The 6,000-nt window shown below is 50.2% G+C and overlaps 1 protein-coding gene across 1 annotated transcript in view; it reads right to left on the bottom strand.

Moving 5' to 3' along the window:
• Window positions 1-4,383, bottom strand: part of DNAH8 (dynein axonemal heavy chain 8) — a 585,957-nt gene extending 581,574 nt beyond the window's left edge. Inside the window, exon 1 of the mRNA XM_034764627.1 lies at window positions 4,284-4,383. The gene's annotated coding sequence lies outside the window, so the exon portion shown is untranslated. The remainder of the gene's footprint in view (window positions 1-4,283) is intronic.
• Between the last annotated feature and the right edge of the window lie 1,617 nt (window positions 4,384-6,000).

The raw sequence follows: 6,000 nt of genomic DNA on the forward strand, positions 1-6,000 counted from the left end.
AGGGAAATACTATTACCCCCAGCTCACAAGGATGTTGAGGGATAGATATGCGACAAATATTGCAGTTCCCTGCAATATCTTTTAATAAATTTATTGTATTAACTTTCTTTGGCGTTCACTGTATTAAAGGCAAAAAAGCTATATATTATTATTGTATTATTGTGGGCCAGGACTATATGTCCCCTCTTTCTAGAGAGGAGATATGATGTGAACCCTAGGAAGTGTTATATGCTTCAAAGGACTATACTGAACAATGTGCCAGATGAGAATGGACTTTTTGGACAAACAGTATCCAGTGGTTTGCCTGGGAAACCTCTAGAGGGACATGAATACTGCAAATTCCTTACATCCAGTTTGCAAAAACCCAGCCTTCTGAAGCTATGCCCTGAGGAGAGGATCACTGTCTGCTAATTACCTGTTCCCAGAGTTTCAAGATCAAAGACCCAAGTTGTAGAAAAGAAAAACTAATCTGTTCCTGGGGAGGACTCGTTCGGAGCTGGAGTTGACCACAGAAAAAACCCTTGGTGAGGTTTGAAGGACTGTCTCCTACCAGAGCCCTTGTTGGAGCTGGTGGGGCAGGGTTGATCTCTGGTAAGTTTTATTAGCATCTTTGTAGGTTCTTTTATTGTTTAATATATTTTTTTCTGTAATGCTTTTACCTTAAGAACAAATGTGCTTGCTTACAAAGAGCTGTATGGTAACTTGTGACTGTTGGAAATTACAGCTGTTTGCAGCCACCGCAAAGCAAAGCACAGACACTGGCCTATTTAGGCAGTATGGCTTGCTGGTGATATCAGTGTAAGCAGGGAACTATGCAGCCTGGCAAAACCCCACTGGGGTAGGGGGGGAGAGATACAGGTCTCTATGCAAGAGAGGTGATGGCTGGAGCCTAAAGTGGTTGCCCTGGAGAGACCACAGTGGGGGAATACAGATGCAGTTGTGACAAAATAAAGATTGTGAAGCATTTAAATACTATAATGATGGGGGCTATAGACAGTAGCAAAAACTTGTGAAGAATGCCGTTCTACAGAGATTAATTTGAAAACAAAGATCTTGACACAGCAGTCCTTGAGAGGTTCTATGGAATCTAGCATACAGTCACCTCCTCCAGAAGCAAAGTTGTTTTTCTTTGTTGAAAGAGAAATCCTGAGATGGGAAAGTTTAAAAAAAATCCTGATGCAGAAACATCAGAAGGGAGAAGTCCCAACTCCATGATTATAGTTCAGCTCCTTGCCCCACACCCAATCTTTATCCTTATGTTTCAGATAATGTATCCTTTTCTGTTTTTCCCCCGGTTAAGGATGGGAGTACACCTCATTTGTATCTGAGGGGAATGAATCAGTGATCTTTCTCGGTTTAAGGCTGGTAGTTGGATAAGAGTTAAATCTTTCTCACCTGAACCTGACACTGGACTGTATTGGCTTATTTATTTCTCTCTCTATCCCCTGCCCATGAAGCTGAAGAACTCAGATAGTGTGTTCTCCTAGTCCCCAGATGTGTATGAGGGGGTTGGTCTCTCTCATCACTCCCCTTGGAACCAAAGGATCAGCCTCTCTCCCACTGGGGCCCAGAACAGCTGTTTGGTCTCTTCTACACACATTCACTCTCTTCCCCATCCCTCTCCAAGAGCTGAAGTATCTAGCTCCCTCCTCCACGCCCTATATTAGGGAGGAGGAGTGGCAGTCTCTCTCTGACTTGGGCAAGGACTGGAGGGTAACCTCATTTGATCTCTTTTCTCCTGTAGATGGGAGAGAGATTGATGGATTTCTCCCCACCCCCAACAGGGTGCAGGGGAGATGATCACTCCTCTTCGTTGCTCCCCTGAGCTAGGAGGAAGGAGCACAGTGGCACTTTTTTTCTCTTCTCCTGCAATTGTCTCATTGTCTGTCCCTGATGCCAGGGTCATCAGTATTCCTCTTTCTCTTTGAGGCTAGGGTTGAGACTGGTCAGACTGTCTATACGCTAGAATCAGGAGGGTAGGACTATTTCCCCTTATTGCTGAAGGGGAGTATTTATACCTCTTTCACTACAGGGCCATCATGGGTGTGCTCTCTACATATAGGGTCTGAGTGGAAGCAGGAGTGCTAGAACTGGTGGTGCACTAACACCTCCTGGCTTGAAGTAATAATAGCAACCCAACGCATGATGGCTTCCATCATATACAGGATGTACAGTTTTCTACAATGGCTTCCAGCACTCCCACTAAAAAAAACTGTTCCAGCACCCTGAATGGAAATTTTTACTCCTCTCTCCTGAGGGTGGGTGTGTAATTATATGACCCTTCTATGCTGCCTGGAGCAAGGGATAGGTGCAATCATTCTCTTCGTTCTTCAGGAGTTAAGGTCAGTCTCTTTTTAGGGACCACAGGATGGTCTCTTCCTTAGGGAATAGGGGGTCAGGATTTCTTTTCCATGACAGTGGGGAGGCTGAGTCCAGTCCCAAACTTTATTTCTTCCTCTTCTGCTATAATGCAGGGGTGGGCAAACTATGGCCCACGGGCCGGATTCGGCCTGTCAGGGCTTTGGCTCCGGCCCACGGGATTGCCATCCTCATGGCACCGCGGGCTCTGCACCGCTCCCGGAAGCAGCCGGCACCATGTCCCTGCAGCCCTTGGGGGACGGAGATGGGCAGAGGGCTCTGTGCACTGCCCTCGCCTGCAGGCACCGACCCCTGCAGCTCCCATTGGCCAGGAATGGGGAACTGCGCCAATGGGACCTTCGGGGGAGGTACCCGCAGGCGAGGGCAGCGCATGGAGCCCTCTGCTTCCCTTTCCCCAAGGGCCGCAGGGACATGGTGCCAGCCGCTTCCAGGAGCGGTATGGGGCCAGAGCAGGTAGGGAGCCTGTTTTAGCCCCACTGCGTGTGGCTGCCACCCCGGAGCTGCTCCAGGTAAGCGGCACCGGGCCGTAGCCCACACCCCAAACCCCTCCTGCACCCTGCACCCCCTGCCCTGATCCCCCACTCCCTGCCCTGAGCCCCCAGCTGCACCCCAACTCCCTGCCCTAAGCTCCCCTCCCACACCCTACACTCCCTCCTGCACCCCAACCCTCTGCCCAAACCCTACATTCATGGCCCTCCATGCAATTTCCCCACCCAGATGTGGCCCTCGGGCTAAAAATTTGCCCACCCCTGCTATAAGGCCAGGTCTTCCCACCCATGAATTCTTCCCACCCAGAACATGCACAGTCTTGCAGCATCTGGCATAAGGATGTGCCAGAGGAGGGAGGAAGAGATCTCTTGATATTCTCAGCTGTCAGGCAGTTACCTGGGGGTCTGTTGCAGCCTGAATATCAATTAGACCAGTACTGGTATATGTCGCAGCCAAACCAGCCACTAGCAGACTCCAAATCCCAGAGGTGCTAAGATGGCAAAAAAGCCACATTTGCCTTCTATCTTACTGAGGTTGGAGTCAGTCTCTTCAACTTCCTCTCCCCCCTTTTAGGGACTGGAAGGTATCAATCTCTCTTTTCTTCCACCTGCAATGGTAGGGGTAATTGTAGGGCTCTCCGTTGCTATTCGGGGACTCACTCTCTCCGGCTGGTTCGTTAAGTCTCCCTCTAGATTCAGGGCGTTAGTGGCCTCTCTCCCCAAAGGGCTGGGGAAGTTGGTGAAAGCTTGGCCAACTGATGTCAGTGGCAAAACCCCGACGACTTCAATGGAGACAGGATTTCATCCCGTCTCTCCCACCCTGGAGCTAGAGGGAGTGGCGGCTCCTCTATTGCTAGGGAGATGAATGCGTTGGGTTCTCTCCTCCCCATCCCTTGGAGGCTCCCTCTCGTCAATGGGGGAGTCGGCGTCTCCCTTTCCCCTCATCCCTGCAGCTCGGTTGGGCTCTCTCTAGTTTTTCGCACCTCTCAGGACTCACTTGTGGGGAGCGGAAGCGCTCGCCCCCTTCCCCCGGGAGAGGTTCGCGGCGCTGCCTTGTCCGAAAATTAGAAGCGGGCGGGCGCCTCAGCCTTTTCCACCACGCCCAGAGCGGGTCTGTGTTTGTGTTTGTGAATAATGTGTACGGCCAACGGCGTCTCCTTCCCCCAGGCCAGCGTCTCTTGCTGCCTCCCGATGTCAGTTTCACCCTCCCTCCGGGGCCGGGCACGGGGGGCGGCCGGTTTCGGGAGGGAGGGTATGTCTGGGTCTTAACTTTCTCTCCCTTTGCTTTCAGGTGGGTCCGGTCTCTTTCTCCTCCTTTTGGAGGAGCAGGTGGGTGACTGTCTCTCCCCCACCGCAGGCCGCTCCCTTCACTGACCTGGCTCGGCCCTGTATCGAGCAGCTCGCCGGGACACTCACCTCCGTCCTCAGGCAAGCGTCGACGGTTTCCCTCCCAAGACTAGAGGGAAATAAGTTCCTCCAGATCCCTCCACCTGCCGAAATACAGAGGTGTCACCGCTGCTCCCAGGCTCGAGTGCCGGGACTAGGCAGCGCTGCGGAAGGATACATGGAAGGGGAGAATCCAATCGCTGACCTGACCGTTATGGAGAGAATTGTTGGCGCGCGCCCCAGCCGGAGCAGTCTTCGCGCGCCCTGTCCCCAGCTTGTGGGGTGGGAGCCGCGCTGCAGGCGCGTGCGGCTGCTCTGCTGTCTCGGATCCCACCCCGCTTGGGGATCCACAGCGACCTAAATTCCCGCACCAGGGCCTGATACCTGCTCTGTCTCTGAACGCTGACTTTCTGCCACTGACCCCTTCCCACAACTCTGCCCCAGCCAGGTCACTGTCCGTCCCCCTAACGTGCTCCCTAACCATGACCCCGTGGCCCCTGTAGCCTCAGATGCCCTCTGTCCCCATGAGGGAAGCTCTTGCTACTCCTGAAGGTGCACCACTGACTCTGGGTTAGATCCAGGGCCAACTCTCGGCACTAGCAAACCAAGCAGGTGCTTGGGGCAGCATTCTGGGTGGTTGGGGCGGCATTCTGGGTTGTTGTTGGGTTTTTTTGCTTTGTCAGATGTGCTCTGGGAGGTTGTTTTTTTTTTTTTTTTTTTTTTTCTTTGGCAGTTTGGGTCTTGGGGGGTTTTTTTTTTTTTTTTTTTTTTTTTGCTTCGGCAGTTGAGCTCTTGGAGATTGGTTGTTTTTTTGTTTTTTTGCTTGGGGACGGCAAAAAGCCTAGAGCCGGCCCTGGTTAGATCCCCTGTTGCACGTGCCCAGGGCCAGGTTTCATTATCCAACCAATTTTCTGACTTGTTCTGTTGTCAGGTTGAATGATCCCTCTTTAATTAACCACCAGAAGTGCGCATATTTGGTAGGCCAAATTCTGCCCAACCTCGGTAAATGCTCAGGTGCAACTTTCACAGCCATTGCAAAAACAGCATTCCCGCTTTCCTATATTGTGACCTACAATACTCCACAGCCTCTCCCTGTTTCGTGTTTCTTCCCACAGAGGGAACAGGGCATGTGGTGTGAGCTATATCCCCAGGCAATATCATACACAACATGCTTCTTTAGACCCCACTTACAGTTCTTGTATGGCGGGGTTTGCAGAGATGCTTTCCCTAACTTTAGGAAGGAAGCAGAATCAGGGCAGTAAGCTTTAATCATATGCTTCCTCCGCCTGCAATTTTTAAGTGGGCACCAACGGGCAGCACATTCCTACTATCCTTCAATTATATAGGGTCCACTCTCTCCACATCCCCTCTAGGGGATGGTGTGGCCCAATAACAATAACAATAATTTAATTAAAAATAAGAATATTTATGGACTGCTTCCTACCCAAAGATGAGAAGGTGATGTGCAAATATCAAAGGTAACAGTGCTTAATAAATAAATCAAAAATATTCTAACAATAGCCATATATTTTGTCCCAAGCATGAAGTCAAACAAACAGTGGTCCCTAAACAACATTAAAGGACCATTGTCAACTTTAAATCAATTTTAAAATATTAGTCAAAAGTACTTTCAAGTAATATACTTTCTCATGAGTTCCCAGTCAGTTTTTGTGGATTTAAAATCACATTTTCCTATTTTAATCATATTTTTCTTTCCTTGACTGCTATATGAAACAAAAAGGGAAAC

The sequence above is a fragment of the Trachemys scripta genome, chromosome 3 (genome assembly GCF_013100865.1).
Source record: "Trachemys scripta elegans isolate TJP31775 chromosome 3, CAS_Tse_1.0, whole genome shotgun sequence".
NCBI classification, from domain to species: Eukaryota; Metazoa; Chordata; order Testudines; family Emydidae; genus Trachemys; species Trachemys scripta.